This window comes from Trachurus japonicus, chromosome 7 (genome assembly GCF_045865225.1).
Source record: "Trachurus japonicus isolate A0001 chromosome 7, Traja_1.0".
In the NCBI taxonomy this organism is placed as follows: domain Eukaryota; kingdom Metazoa; phylum Chordata; class Actinopteri; order Carangiformes; family Carangidae; genus Trachurus; species Trachurus japonicus.
The window spans coordinates 1,878,196-1,894,840 of record NC_140913.1 but is presented as its reverse complement, the minus strand read 5'-3'; the positions used below and the strand labels follow the sequence as shown (position 1 = coordinate 1,894,840).

The 16,645-nt window shown below is 41.5% G+C and overlaps 1 protein-coding gene across 2 annotated transcripts in view; it reads left to right on the top strand.

The window, feature by feature from the left end:
* tfe3a (transcription factor binding to IGHM enhancer 3a) overlaps positions 1-16,645 on the top strand; it is a 31,415-nt gene that overhangs the window by 1,133 nt on the left and 13,637 nt on the right. The window lies entirely within an intron of this gene.

Below are 16,645 nucleotides of genomic sequence, written 5' to 3'. Positions count from 1 at the left end.
ACTTGTTTTTATTACATCGTGGGGACCAAAACAGTTTGGACCTGAAATTTTTTCACGGTTTGGGGACATCCACTTTAAAAGAAACATTTTAGGTGCAAAATGAGTAGTCTAAAATCAATTCTTCTGATTTTTTTTAAAGCCACCTTTGACCAGAAAAGTCAGTAAAATTCCCAAGTTTTTTCAAATAGATTTTTTCAGGTTTTTCTATTTCGCTGGGGACGCCTCTTTAGTGTTCATACCACAAAACCACACCCAGGGTGTCAAGCTTATTACATTTTTTTTCTCTATTCATTTACAAGTCTCTGTTTAAGAGCTGGAAAATTAAAGTAAAGTGTTCTGCAATCAGCCCAACAGATGATTATTTAGAAGAGAAACAAAAAAATGGTTGCCTATATTGTCTACAATGTAATTTTGTTTTTGCATGTACCATGTAAAACCAGCACACGTGTTTGCTAGTGACGAGTTGCCCTGAGCAGGTGTGAACCTTCACATGCACCTTGTCAGCTGGGACTGGCACAGATATAGGGAACAAAAAAACAGTTAAGTCACAAATGATGGGAAGACTAAGTGCTGAAAGATGCAATTTACTGGTATATACTTGTAGGTATCAAACGATGCAGTAGTGTTATAATGCAGTCGTTATCTTTGCTAACTCTCATTTAAATACAGGACTTGAGCCAATAAAGCAGGCATACAGAATATGGCAAGAAGCAGAGCAGCGTGGAAAGAGGGAATGAGAGAAGCGGGACAGGAGAAGAACAGAGCCAAAGAACAGAGCAGCATTGTACAGGAGGAAGTTATACACTATGTCAGTGTTAGTCTTTAATGTGCATTAAGCATATGTGCAAATGTTAGATTTTAGATTTATCAACTATAGTACAAATGGCAGCTCTGAAGGTTCCATCACTGTATACTTGTTACATATTCATATAATAACAGCAGACTGTGAATAAGTATAAGGATTTACTAAATAAACCAGTAATTGCATCTGATGTGATCACCACTATAGACGTTGTTTAGCACTATTTTTGGCCTATTAATTAGGAGGAAGCTACAAGAACAAGATGTGCTTATGAACTGACATAAACCGCATCTGTTAAGGCAACTGGTTGATAGGAGCAACATAGACAAGTGACAGGAAGAGGATTTTAGAATATCATGAAGATCAGGTTATGTAAGGGATAAGTGTTTATAGTTCTCCATTAACAAACCGACCAACTATACATTTATCCGCTTAGAACACGGCTATTTACGAGTGAAAATAATTAATCTAAACCATAAATTGCCGGTTTCGGGGGTGCGTCTGTTTCGTCTGTGTGTGGGCTCGCTGTGCCACCGCACCAAGACGAGAAGCCTCGGTGAGGACAGCCCGGGTCCGGAGACTCTGATCATGCAGGTTGGTCTTCAGCAGCGGGCCCGGGTGTAGAAAACGAGCCTACCACTCTTCCTGTGACCAAGCTACAAGTCATTTATCTGGCATCAACATTAGTCCGAGGCTGTTTAAGGCCGGTAAAACTTGAAAACACAAAGGTCAATATCCTGCATAGTTCCACCAGATACGCTGATCACATATCTCCTCTGTGCTACTTGAATCTGAGCGGTATCGTCCTTAGTAACACGCCTCTGCGAACGGCTCAGCGGTGGTCTAGCAAGGAAATAAACACAGCAGAATTTTGGTGATTGACCTCCATTCAGAATCGAGTATTCAGCGCGCTGTGTTCTAAGGAGAAATAAAGCATTGTGCCTATGACTGATGTCCACATGTGCTGATATTCTGTACAACATCAAGTGTTGATATTGCTTTAAGTAAAGTCGACAGATATAATTACAAAAAGTAAACGATCAATTTCACGGAATTTTGTATTTTGCTGAATCTAAGACTTCATAAAACTGTAATAAGAAGATGGTTTGGTTTATTCAACTTTTATCAGAGAAAGGTGATAAATGTTGTATAAAATCAGGCTTCGTGAAACGATATTATCAACAGTTCCCTCTGTAAAAACCTTCACAAATATAAACAGAAATAAAACTGGGAAGGTTTTGGTGTCTAAGCTAGAAATCTCCACTTCAGCAGCACTTATGAGGGAACAATCTCACTATTGGAGAAAACGGCCTTTTTTAAAACAACTTATAGTGATTAACAATTGTTAATTGTATAAAACATTACTTTTACAATTGGTTGCGGATTACCAGAGGATGATGACAATTTTTGGAAGCCTACACCGTTCAGGCGGGAGAGGGAGCTTTACAATGACAATCTGACATGACATGGGTCAGACAACAGGCACAACACAGTGTGTCACAGTAGCTGTTAACTCTTGGTGAATTTAGTAGAAATCTACTAACAAAAGAGACAAAATGAAGAAAAATAACCAAACACTCTATGTAAGTGATTGCTGTGGGAAAATAGAACTATTTAAGACTTAAATTAACACAAATATTCCGCTGACTTCTGCTTTAATCTGAAGGAAAATGAAATGGACAATCTAGCAGACTTTTTAGGTCATGATATTCAAGTTCATCGCAAATACTACAGGCTGCCAGAGGGAACATTACAATTGGCCAAGCTCGGTAAAGTAGTGATTGCAATGGAAAGAGGAAAAATGGTGGTGTTTAAAGCAGAAGTCAGTGGAATGTTTGTGTAAATCTAAGTCTTAAATAGTTGTATCTTCCCACAGCAATCACTTCTATAGAGTGTTTGGTCTGAAACACGGGTCTGTCAGTCACTCTGCTCTGCTGTAAGCTGAGGAGAACATTTTCTTGTATCCTACAACCTTTATCCAATGAGGAGACGTAGATATTGGACGATTTTGGATGAGAAAACTGTGTTTTTGGACAATTCCAGGCAAATTCAACACGGCCTGTATTTTCCTAACATTTTATGTCTAAAAGAAGGAATCTGACGATTTCCGGTTTACAAACAGCGTCAGATGGCGACTCAAACATGCACCAGACTTCAAGCAAGTCAAGAGTTGATATTCCTGTGTTATGACGCAAACAGGAGCTTCCGACTGCACCTGAATACACCAAGCGTCACTTGGGTCTCGCACAAGACTCCGCAAGACTTCTGGGCGCATGTTTGACGCTGTCTGTGGCTTTGAGGGATGTAAACAGCCAAAGCAGCTGAACTGCCGCAAAACAGGAGCAATTATACTGAAAATCTTCAGATTCCTTCTTTTAGACCTGAAATTTTAGGAAAATACAGCCCCGAGTTGAATTTGCCTGTAATTGTCCTTGAACTCAAAAAAAATAATAAATAAATTCAGAATCGCTTATCTCTTTTCGCAGCATCAATTCTGTTTTTGATGTAGAATTTTACAGCTTTCCAGTCCCTGTACTGGAGAGCCTGTGGAGATGACTCAATGCACCTCTCACAGTCTTCTTTGCTGGGAACCTTCCTGGAATTTAGCATCTTCACCACTGCCTGGACCTCCTCCTCCGTCCACGTTTGTCTCCCTTTTGAAGAACCTGGATAAAATACAACAATGGCTTAATGTTCTAGAACACTGGACTCAAACTAATGAACATCGTTAAGAGCGGGGCGGGTGCCTATTTCAACATTGGTGCAAATGATTTCTTGATAGTAGACACAGTACTTAAAAACAGTCGAGCAACACAGGTTATACACAGAGGTTAACAGGATTTACTGTTGAGGCTGATCAGAGTAAGAAATACAGGCCATTTAACAGTCTCTACTTTGTACACAAAATCAACTTAAACCACATTAAACCTTCAACCATCAAACACATTGTTATTGACAGCTACGCTCAATAATAACTGAAAGAAATGTATTCATTTCTGTCCTGGTCTATAACCTAACCATTATCCAAAGTGTTTATACTTCTTGACAGTTATTAAACTTTGAAAGTGACCTCATGAATGTTGAGATCAACAACCTCAGGTTTATTCTGGTAACCAGAGGCTTGTACTGTGTGTGAAGCCAGTTTAGTGGGTTAGCAAGGTTTGTTGAGTCTAAAGCCAGGCTTTCCTCCATCATGAAGGTGGTTCTCTTTTAACCGGGCTACATCACCACGGTGAAAAGCGTCGCTGTTTAACAATTTAGCGTGTTTGGAGCTGGTTGTCACCTTTGAAAAGTTCAGTGGAGCTGGATCAGAACCAGCATTTGTATGGAGGGAGAGAACGTGCTGATCAGCTGGTGTTTACTTTCTCTCTCAGGCCCTATCCACATGAACATGTTTTTTTTAATATATCCAAAGTTTTTTACTGTAGAATATTCCCGTCCACACACGTTTGGATGTTGAACGCCTACAGATGTTCAGCTGAGGGAATACACTGCTCACTCTTGACATGAGTGTCAGGAGGACACTGAAAAAAGTTGTGTGCTCGCAGCACTACAAATAATCAGTTAAGTTTATCATTTCAATTTGCTTTGGCCAAGAATAAATACATTTCAGTGTTTCAACCTGTTACATGGTGTTTGCCCAAACACAAATCTTGAATAGCTCTATGCTATTTTCACAGTTAAAATGGTCTTTGTTGTCGTTGTACAGAGACAAAAAGCTATGTGAGCACCTAAAAAATTCACTGTATATTCATATGTACACCCAACCTCTTTATGTGAACGCGCATACAGCAAAAAAGCTGAGAGCTGGACTTGACAAACCAAGTTGATAACCACCTTTGTGATACCATTTAACTCTGTTTAGGTGTTTCAGGTTTTGTTAACCCAGAACATATTACACAAAGACTCGCTATGTTGAACCTTCTACATAGTACGGGCCTCAGACATGTCCATAACACTCTTGTTGTACTATTTACTGTAAACATTACCTTGAGCTGGAGGCGCTCTGTCCTTTCCACTGGTGGATATCTCGGCTCTCACTGGATTTTTCTGTAAACACAACAGCTCTCTTAGTAAAAGAAGTAGTGAACCTGATGAATATGAAACATTAACATAAGGACAGAGAAAGACAGAGGTAAGGAGATGAAGAGGAGAGGAGAGGAGAGGAGAGGAAGACAGAGTAAGGAGATGAAGAGGAGAGGAGAGGAAGACAGAGTTAAACATAAAACATTACCTTGAGCTGGAGGCGCGCTGTCCTTTCCACTGGTGGATCTCTCGCTCTCACTGGATTTTTCTGTAAACACAACAGCTCTCTTAGTAAAAGAAGTAGTGAACCTGATGAATATGAAACTTTAACATAAGGACAGAGAAAGACAGAGGTAAGGAGAGGAGGAGGAGGAGGAGAGGGGAGGAGAGGAGGAGAGGAGAGGAGATGAAGAGGAGAGGGGAGGAGAGGAGATGAAGAGGAGAGGAAAGGAGAGGAGGAGAGGAGACGAGAGGAGAGGAGAGGAGGCAGAGAGAGGAGAGGAGGCAGAGAGAGGAGAGGAGAGGAGAGGAAGACAGAGTTCAACATAAACATTACCTTGAGCTGGAGGCGCTCTGTCCTTTCCACTGGTGGATCTCTCGCTCCTCACTGGATTTTTCTGGAAACACAACAGCTCTCTTAGTAAAAGAAGTAGTGAACCTGATGAATATGAAACTTTAACATAAGGACAGTGGCCCTCATTTATCAAACTTGCGTACACCAAAAAAATGGGTGGACACCAAATTCACTGCAAGGATCGGCTTTTATCAGTCTGAACGACGCGCATCTGGAACCAGCGTAGAACATGAGGGAGCGAGTGCTGCTGTCAGAATGATTATTAAACCACAACCTACTCATGCAGCGATGTGGACCACATGTTGAATTAAAAACCAGGATGTGACAGATCAGTGACAGACCTGTTACTGTTACACACAAACGTCCAACATGTCCTGCAACAGAGTGATGAACGGACGACTTCAGTGTCTCTCTGCCGGACACCGGAGCCCCGGTTGAGGAGGGAGAGCTCCGCTACCTGTCCAGGTGCAGCTGATTGTCACAGCGGAGGTTTTTTTTTTTCCTCCCGTCAGCAGGGCCTGTCAGCGGGGGATCGGGCCGGTGTTTGACATCCCTCCATCAGCTGAACCATCGGTGCTGATGTTTATACAGTAGCGGTCATGGCAGTAATATGATTTCTCCTTAATCACTTGTGTTGCGCTTGTGTTTAGTAAACTGCAGGAGCATGCGATCGCTGGGTTTTCTAACGTCGTCAGTGACACGTGCGTCTGCAGCCTCCATCCACGCTTTTATCAATCACATAAACTATCACTCTGTCAATGTCCAGATATTTCATGTTGCCGCCCACTCTCTGTTGACCGTGGAAATATCAGTAAAGTCTCTTCTTGGCCGTCTTCCGTGTCTCCATGCCATAAAAGGGGCAGGGCGACGCCTCTAAAGCAGGAATATATCGGGGCGGGACATTTAAATTACGATCGTTTTCAGCCGCCGGATTTATCACCACCACGCCGGTTCTACGCCGAAATCAGCAGCGTACACACTTTTAGTAAATCACACGTGACACTTGGCACACACTGTTATTTACACCAGAATCTACACCAGATCCTGCGCAAGTTTGATAAATGAGGGCCAAGGAGAGAGAAGGACATGAGAGGAAAACAGAGTTCAACATAAACATTACCTTGAGCTGGAGGCGCCCTGTCCTTTCCACTGGTGGATCTCCCACTCTCACTGGATTTTTCTGGAAACACAACAGCTCTCTTAGTAAAAGAAGTAGTGAACCTGATGAATATGAAACTTTAACATAAAACATTACTAGGTCTACAGATGGCTTCACCCTGTGTCTCTCCTACTGTTTCCTACTGAGCTTTGCCTATTTTGAAAGGTGAAGGAAGCTCAAGTGAGGAAAGACGTCACATCCAAAATGTAGAATATGTTTTATAGAAGAGAAACAGAAGTCAGCAGTGTAAAGTTACAGTAAGATATGGAAATGATATGATAAGGTCAAGATTTTTCATTTTATGTTATACAAAAACACCAGAGATGTGTATAAATAAAAATATTGTCCCTGTAATAAAATATGAATAACTAAATAGGCAAAAGGTTAATTTAATTTCAATCTAGGCCTATGAATGTCTGGCCCCCGAGGATTCTGTTGTGAAAAATTCTGGCCCAAATATATTTGGGTACCCCTGCAGTAGACCTAGTGTTGACCATATTGTGACCCCTTTCCATCACTGGTAGATCAGGCAGGACTGAATGTTAAGGTTCCACCAGGAGCTCAGACAGTACATGGTACAGGTGAGTTAAGATTCTGAAGCTGGACCTCAGCTAGACTCCCTGTTTATTGGTTCTATAGTGTAAACAGTGATTTGTCATCATATCTCTAGTGCATACAGGAAATGAAACTTCAGCATTTCATGATATTCAGACTGTTTTCACTGTTCATATTGTGCCTCTATTGTGCATATTCAACATTGCTACAGCATTAAATTAAACCTATATTCCATACCACTGAGGTATCACTGTTTGTTGTTCCAGGGTCATAGTCATCTTCGCTAAACTCAAAGCTTGATTCCCCAGTCAGAGCCTCTACGTCCACCTAAAAAATAAAAAAAAGAGAGAGGGGGGGTTAAAAGTCAGATTTCTAAGTCCTGCTTGGTAAGTATCTGAAATCTCTTTTTTTCACAGCAGATCTGGTTAATAGAGAGCATGTCAGTGTTTTCTCCCAAAAATGAGAACAGGTATAGCCCGTTTTAACCAGCAGTTTGTCTCAAAGGGCTTCACATGGCATCGTAACAACATCCACTGTCCTTAGACCCTCACATCCACTGAGGAAAAACTCCATAGAAAACCCTTTTAACAGGGAAAACCAGGAGAAACCCTCAGGGTGAGCAACAGAGGAGGGATCCCTCACCCAGGACGGCAGACGTGCAATCCGCTTTTCATCCGCTGCATCAGGCCTTTTTTGTACTTTCCTCTTCCTTTCTAGTTCCACTGAGGTATCACTGTTTGTTGTTCCAGTGTCATAGTCATCTTCGCTAAACTCAAAGCTCGATTCCCCAGTCAGAGCCTCTACGTCCACCTAAAAAAAAAAAAAAGGGGGGGGGGGGTTAAAAGTCAGATTTCTAAGTCCTGCTTGGTAAGTATCTGAGATCTCATTTTTGGGAGAAAACACTGACATGCTCTCTATTAACCAGAACAGGTAATGCAAAGCAATTTTATTTGTATAGCCCATTTTAACCAGCAGTTTGTCTCAAAGGGCTTTACATGGCATAATACCAACATCCTCTGATCTTAGACCCTCACATCCACTGAGGAAAAACTCCATGGAAAACCCTTTTAACAGGGAAAACCAGGAGAAAGCTCAGGGTGAGCAACAGAGGAGAGATCCCTCACCCAGGACGGACAGACGAGACAGAGATGTTGTACAGACAAGTAAAGGTAAGTATTCTAATACTAATGAGAACTACAATTTCCACTAGAAAAGCCCTTTGAGACAAACTGTTTGTAAAAACGGGCTATACAAATAAAATTGCCTTGCCTTGCTACTACACATGAAACTGTTACTGGTTTCACACTATATCACAAGCATGAAGTAAATAGATCAGTGTCATAAATGGGCCTCATTTACCCGATCCAGCTATTTACTCAATGTCAGAACTATATCCAGTCTTAGTATTAGATCTAGGCATCCCTGTTTAAAAGGTGTAGCATGACTCACTGCTGTATCCTGCTGATGATGTAGAACCACGGTCCTCTTCCTCTCCATTTGCCTCTCTGCCTGCGCTGCCTCATAGTGCTTTTCACACACATCATGGTGAGCTTTCACCTTCTGTAGGCCTATATAAAGCATATGGCGACTTTTTGCCTGTGAAACATTGTGAAAAAACATTCAGAATGTTCAGTAAAAGCTATATAGCTTTTTTATTTTTGGCATTTAAATCTAATTTGAAGGGACCATGTAAAGAGACAGAGCAAAGAGGAGGAACAACATCATGTAACAAAGGGTCACACCATGGCACCATGATGCAGAAATTTAATCATTGTGCAGAACACCACGTACTAATCTTAAGTTGTCTGACCAGAGCACAATTTTTTTTAAACAGAGCAGACAGCACGAGTCTGTTCAGACACTTTGAGGCTGTCTAAGCAGACTCAAAGGAGTCAAAACCATCAAATTTTAAACTGAACAGACTCCACAGAATAACACAAACACCAGTAAATGTTACTTTTAAGAACTCAAAGACGATGGCATAACCTACCTCCTCCTCCAGCTGAGGCTCACTGCCACCATCAGCATCTAAAAATAAAAATCAGAAAATATAAATGTAAGTATTTAAATCCACCTTTACATATAACAGACTGAGAGAGACCGTATAAAATATTACACTGTCTACACCTAACTCCATACATACTAAATAAGATGGACCGTCAGATTTCACCTCTGTGTAATAAGTATCTTAGAGAGGTTGGAACATATTCCATTATTTCTGGCTATGTAAATTGATTAAAAAAAAAGATTTTGGGGTAGCCTATAATCTCACAGGAACTGGGTGGTATCTTTAAAGTAAAGGTGAGGAAGGACCCTGGCTTGAGGGGAGGCGACTCTAACCCATTAGAAGTTCAAATTATGTGAGAAATTTCTATCACTGGCCAGAAAATGCATTTCATTAACTGGATCAATGATAAACCACCTACTGTCACCTATGGTATAGGAAAATATTCCGGGTCCTCCCCCATGAAAGTCTTATTACAGTTGTGAAGGGTAATGAAAGGTCCTTTAATGAAATGTGGGCTCCTCTGCTAACTATCTACCTCCTCACTTTGTGAATTATTTCTTTTAAAAGTGCTGTAAAAAATAAACATAACTTTCTTACTTATCTCTTGTTGAACAGCCCTTTAATTTGAAGATACCATTCTTCAAACACTGAACAGCTGTGACTCAAACAACTGATTTGTGGATTGTTACTGTGTGAACTCGGGGTAAGCTTGTGTACAGTCATACAGTAGTTCAAAGGGTTGACAAACTGTAGCTCCAGAGCAAAGGTCTGTTTGATGTTGAGACTTATGAGAAAATACTCAACTAATATTGTCTTTTATTCTTTCTTTCTAATTTAGCTGGCACGATTTAGTGGAGGATCAGCTGCTCCTCACTCAGCCTGCAAATTATTAATAGTTACACATGAGAAACCAATTATATAATTATACCAAAATGCAAACTAACTAATTAATGATCATATACATTTACTAAAGAGTAACAGTAACACTAACAGTATTCTTTAACAGAGGATTGAGTGCTCAGCTGTCCCAAGTTACGTTTCCCCATCATTACTGAATCAAGATTCAATATTCTTTTTATGGTCATTCAGAAGAAAACATCAGATATGCAGAGCAAAACAAAAGCACAAGCATGGTTGGATTAAAAAAACAGATAAATAATAAACAGGATGCAAAGAAGGATTCAGGTTTGAAGAGTTACTTTCTGGATTGTGTTATTACATACCTTTACATTCAGAGCCGAGTCCTGTGGATCTCAAGCTTGGGCCATCCTCCTGTCGGCACAGACAGTCCACATGTCAACACATTCAGCATTTCAAAGTGGAGCGGCCGGAGACCGCTGTCCTGTTACATCACTTATAATTAAGAGGGGGAACTGCCTGCCATGTAAATCGGACAGTAAAGTAACACACATTTTTTCATAATCACACACTTCTTTTTATAACAAACAGCTGAAACAGTTGTCCGTCACAGGGTGATGTTTTTCCTCATAGATCCTTCCTCAAATCACTCGCAAAAAAAAAAGAAAAGAAGGAATGCCACGGAATGAAATTGTCCCTATCTCTTATAACGGCAGGGCACACTTCAATAAATAAACCATTAACATTTCGGCCTAAATAAACAATAACGGACCCAGAACGAGGTGTTGGTCAGCAGCAGTACAATTACAGCCTAAAAACAGAGCTGTGCAGACCCGGGGGTCCGAGTATCAGCGGAGGGACAAGGGCTTTGATGCCGCCACCGAGCACCGAGGGGGGGGGGGGGGGTCGCGGTGGCGGTATCCGAGTAGGTCAAGTGGTACTCGGTTACCGCCCAAGCCGAGCAAATACTCTACTCGGTACCATAGGCCTTCAGCCCTGTCCTGCTGCAGCGTGCAGTCAGCTAGCAGCTAGCAGCTAGCAGCTAACGTTAGCTAACTTTTAGTCTGAAAAATGATCTCCCGACCGAAGAATGTAGCTGGACACAATTGTACAGTTGTAATAAATGTAACTAAAAAACACATTTCAGTAACTTAATGCTCACCGTCTCCATCACGAATCCAGCTCGGCTACCTCCAGACCTGCTGTCAACACGGCCTCAGACACACTGTGACTTCCTGTTCCCTCGTCAAGCGCAGGTGCTGTAGTTGGCAAAGGAGCGCTTGGTGTATCCCCCAGCGCACCCCGCAGTGCTAACGCGTCCGTGTCCAAAGCGCACCATGTGCTTGTGACAGGCTACAGGTGTGGTGAAGCGAACTGCTCATTTACTGAGGGAAAAAAAAAGTGGCTCCAGCAAGCGCGAACATGCCTGACCGTCTGGCGGGCAGAGACTGAGGGAATGGTGGGGGGGGGGCATAGTCCGGATGGGGACCTCAAAAATCAGGTTGCTTGCAGATATTCTCATTTGTCCCGGTCATAGCTTCTGGGCAAATTAAATCAAAGGCAGCTGGACTTGCACTTCTCTAGGAAGACATTTCACCTCTTATCCAAGTTTTTACACACATTTTTAAAGCGAAATGTGAAAGCAGATTGCATTCCATGTTAATTGAATTGATCAATGCTGTTACAGGGGAGTTTTATTAATAAGCCACACACTGCCTTATATGATTATTTCCTCCTCCTTGGGAACACGGCTGACACAGGAGCCTCCATGTTTCCTTTAGCGGGCTGAGACAGAGAGAGGGAGGGGCATGGTCGGGATGGGGACATTAAAAATCAGACTGTGTGTAATAAGATAGTTATCAGCCAGAGTAGGTGGAAGGACTGCATAGCTGTATAAGCTTTCTGTTGCATGTTAAGTTTGACACCCGTGTGACCCTCAGTATCAGAGGTCACTCATCAGTGTTAAATTTGACCTTTTTGACACCTTTTCCTTGAATAAATCACCAAGACTTTGAAATGAAATGACATCTATTTTAACAGCTTTTCTTTAATAACTTCCACACGCCTTGGATGAGGAGGCTGAAACTTTAATATGTTTATATGGCCATCTATTTAAATCACAAAATTCTTTATTATTGTTATTCTTCTCATCATAGCATCAGCATCATCACTTTTTGCCATTATTATCTACCACTCTTGTCTTCATTGTACTCATCATCCCTTATTCTGTTTTTTTTTAAAATCTTTTTTCCCCCTGCAAAGCACTTTCATAAATGTTTTGAATGGTGCTATAGCCTTCATATACTAATACTGTTGTTGTTGTTGTTATTATTAGCAATAATGATATTAATAACGACAGTATTGCTATCATCATCATCTTTATATTAATAACTTCCACACATTTTGGACTAGGAGGCTGAAACTTTAAAGTCCCTGTAAAGTGAAATTGGAGTTTTGTATTGATGAAACCATGCAAAAAAATACTAATTTCTGTACAGTGCTTAATTTTAGAGACACAGTAATAATATAAATACCTCAAGAATGACGACGAGTGACCGTTTGCTGTCACTACCGCTGGAGCTACCAGTCCTCTCTGTCTTAGTAAAATGTAATGCAGAATGATCAGTTCATTGTAAAACATTTATTGATGTAAATGTGGTGTTATTTGAACATAGTCTACTGATCCCAGAGGCAGCGCTGTTCTTATGTGAAACATAAAGCTTGACTTTTAATTGCACAAACTAATGAGACTGCCACAATGGGACCAAGTGCCATTGCCACTGGTGCAAAACTCTAAAAGCCAAAACAGCCACAGTCCAGGTGAGCCACAGCGTCCGTCCCACAGCTGACCGCCACAGCAACAAAGATGAGGGCCGCCGCCGTTCAGCAGACTAATCTCAGTTTGCCCTGATAGTGCGCCTCGGCGGCTAACACTAGGCCCGTGCTGATGGCGGCGGCCCTCATTGTTGTTGCTGTGGCAGTCAGCCGTGGGTCTGATGCTGCAGAGACTCACCTGGACTGTGGCTCGGGATGCAGGGCTACTGTTAGCCACCGAGCTAACGCTATCAGGGCAAGCGGAGATTCATGTGCCAACGGCAGCGGCCCCAGCATATTTCGCTCACTGCTCGAGACATTCCGAGACATTCGAGATGTAGAAGGCTATGAGCCCTGATTATTTGTGGTCTGTGGGGTCAAAGGTCGGCTAGTGGCAGCCGAAAAGACATTCAGAAAGTGTCTGAACTTCACCTGATGCCCCAAAATACAATTTCTTTACTCATCATTTGGGCTACAGGGCTGATATAACATGTATCACAGCCTCAGGACCATCTACTGTGCAAAGTTTCAGAGCCACGCGACCGTCAGAATGGTCAGGGGTCACCGTTTTCTTGATATTTGACCTTTAACTGATTTTTTTAAATAAACAGTGATGCTCTCAAGTTCTCTGCAAGTAGGACAATCAGCTGTATTGTTGAATACAGTGATTATTAGATCCTTGTTTTGTCTGTAGACACATATTGCACATGCTTTATCCATATGAAGAATACACTGTGTTCTAATGTGCATGCTGAAGTGCATGGACTCAGAACACATACATGCGGTCAAGGTGTCTGCTCAGACTCAAGGCTGACCTGCCCTGCATTTAATATATTGTAACGGCCCCAGTTAAAAGCCATAGGCTGTCAGTCTGTCACCTTTAACTCTTTCTGTCAAACACTGGACTACAGGTCATGTCAGTCAGCGTGCGGGCCGGTGGTTGGGTGAGAGAGTGGTGGGGGTGGCAGTCTTGGGGTCTGTGAGTAGGAAAACCAGAAGTTTATGCTGTTGACTGTAAGCTGAGAATGCTCGCTTGTTGAAGTTAAATAAAATGTTGACTCGGACACAAATACTGTATTATGTTACGCAAGTCAATAGGGAGACAGCTAGATTGTGGCCAATCAAGTGACGAAGGGGCAGGTAGCCAATGGTCTGATTATTGTCTGTTTGTAAAACTGCTTCTCTCACAATACACCAATTTGCCAGCATATTTCTGTATAAATTATTTTATAAGTAATTCCAATTTTAGTGAGCTATATTTTATATAGTATAAAAACTGCATGAGGAGTATGGTAGGAGAGATAGTCTGGAGGTTAAGTACCTGGTTAAATATATTGTTTTACACCATGGGTTGCCGGTTCGCATCCCGGCACCAGCACCCTTACTGCATTCATTTTATTATTTTTAATAACTGTTACAGTAATAGAATCTGTGTACCCAGCGGATTCTCTTATTTAAACATTTAACAAGAGATGACATGTAAACATACGTGATTAAAAAGGTATAATGAAATATATGCTGGTGTGTGACACCAGGGGGGCAAAGGCAGGGGGTGGACTACTTTGGGTTAGTGTTATGCTTTCGCAAGACGGAGACTGAGCGGGAGACAGACGATCACCTACCATAAATGGTCAAAGTCCTCAAGTAAGTTTATTGTTTAATGTTGCTACAACTCAAAACACATCTTTCATTTCATAGCATTACCCTACTATTACTACAAATTGCATACAGAATTGATATGAAAGATGTGTTTTTAGTTGTAGTAACATTAAACAATAAAGTTAATCTAGGACTTTGAGCAGCAAAGATGCCAGGACCGGGACGCGAACCGGCGTTCCTATGGTGCAAAACAAGGTTTTAGCAGAGTGCTTAACCTCAAGACTACCACCACAACCACACTAATAATGTAGTATTTATACTATTTGAAATTTTGTCTGCTAATATTTGATAAAAAAAAAAAAAAAGATATCTGAACTACAATAACTCTTGTTGAGACTACTTATGAATAAATTACTGGCATCTTAAATAGGTGACAATTCAAACAGCTGGTTAATATGGCGAACTGGTGTATTTTATAAGAAGCAGTTTTACAAACAGACCATAAACAGACCACATTGGCTATCCACCCCTACGGGGCACTCCAAAAGAAAACAAAGGCACCCAAGGCGGCATCGTCCTGCAAATAGGACAATCAGCTGTATTGTTGAATACAGTGAATATTGGACCCTTGTTTTGTCTGTTCTTTATTGAAGAATCCATATTGCACATGCTTTATCCATATGAAGAATACACTGTGTTCTAATGTGCATGCTGAAGTGCATGGACTCAGAACACATACATGCTCACCGGTCAAGGTGCCTGCTCAGACTCAAGGCTGACCTGCCCTGAATTTAATATATTGTAACGGCCCCAGTTAAAAGCCATAGGCTGTCAGTCTGTCACCTTTAACTCTTTCTGTCAAACACTGGACTACAGGTCATGTCAGTCAGCATGCGGGCCGGTGGTTGGGTGAGAGAGTGGTGGGGGTGGCAGTCTTTTCATGTGAAATCTGACGATTTTAGCCCTGTTTCTGGAAAAACTCACCAACACTTTGAGCTGGGAAGCTGAGCTTGTAGGTTCTAGTCCAGACTGTGGAATAGATTGTTTGTGCCAAAAATCAGAGCTCTGTTCCATTCAGAAGGGTCCAAAATGGCCAAAAAGCAATGGTCATGTTTGCGGTCTCCATTTGCAGGATATACATTTCAACAGCAATTCTTTAATAGCTTCCACGCGCTTTGGGTTATAAGCCTGAAATGTTCAGAGGTTTATCAGGGGCCTAGAGCCATCCAGTGTTTGCAATTACAGACCCATTCTACCTTCACAGGGGTCAAAGGTCAACTTTTCATGTGAAATCTGACGATTTTAGCCCTAATTTCTGGAAAAACTCACCAACGCTTTGAGCTGAGGAACTGAGCTCTTAGTATGTTGTCCATACTGTACAGGAGATTGTTGATGCCAAAAATCAGACCTGTCCGACCTTCACAGGGGTCAAAGGTAAACTTTTCATGTGAAATCTGACGCTTTTAGCCCTAATTTCTGGAAAAACTCACCAACGCTTTGAGCTGAGGAGCTGAGCTCTTAGTATGTTGTCCATACTGTACAGGAGATTGTTGATGCCAAAGATCAGACCCGTCCGACCTTCACAGGGGTCAATGGTCAACTTTTCATGTGAAATCTGACGATTTTAGCCCTGATTTCTGGAAAAACTCACCAATACTTTGAGCTGGGAAGCTGAGCTTTTGGGTTCTAGTCCAGACTGTGGAATAGATTGTTTGTGAGACAGACGATCACCTACCATAAATGGTCAAAGTCCTCAAGTAAGTTTATTGTTTAATGTTGCTACAACTCAAAACACATCTTTCATTTCATAGCATTACCCTACTATTACTACAAATTGCATACAGAATTGATATGAAAGATGTGTTTTTAGTTGTAGTAACATTAAACAATAAAGTTAATCTAGGACTTTGAGCAGCAAAGGTGCCAGGACCGGGACGCGAACCGGCGTTCCTATGGTGCAAAACAAGGTTTTAGCGGAGTGCTTAACCTCAAGACTACCACCACAACCACACTGATAATGCAGTATTTATACTATTTGAAAGTTTGTCTGCTAATATTTAATTAAAAAAAAAAGATATCTGAACTACAATAACTCTTTTTGAGACTACTTATGAATAAATTACTGGCATCTTAAATAGGTGACAATTCAAACAGCTGGTTGATATGGCGAACTGGTGTATTTTGAAAGAAGCAGTTTTACAAACAGACCATAAACAGACCACATTGGCTATCCACCCCTACGGAGCACTC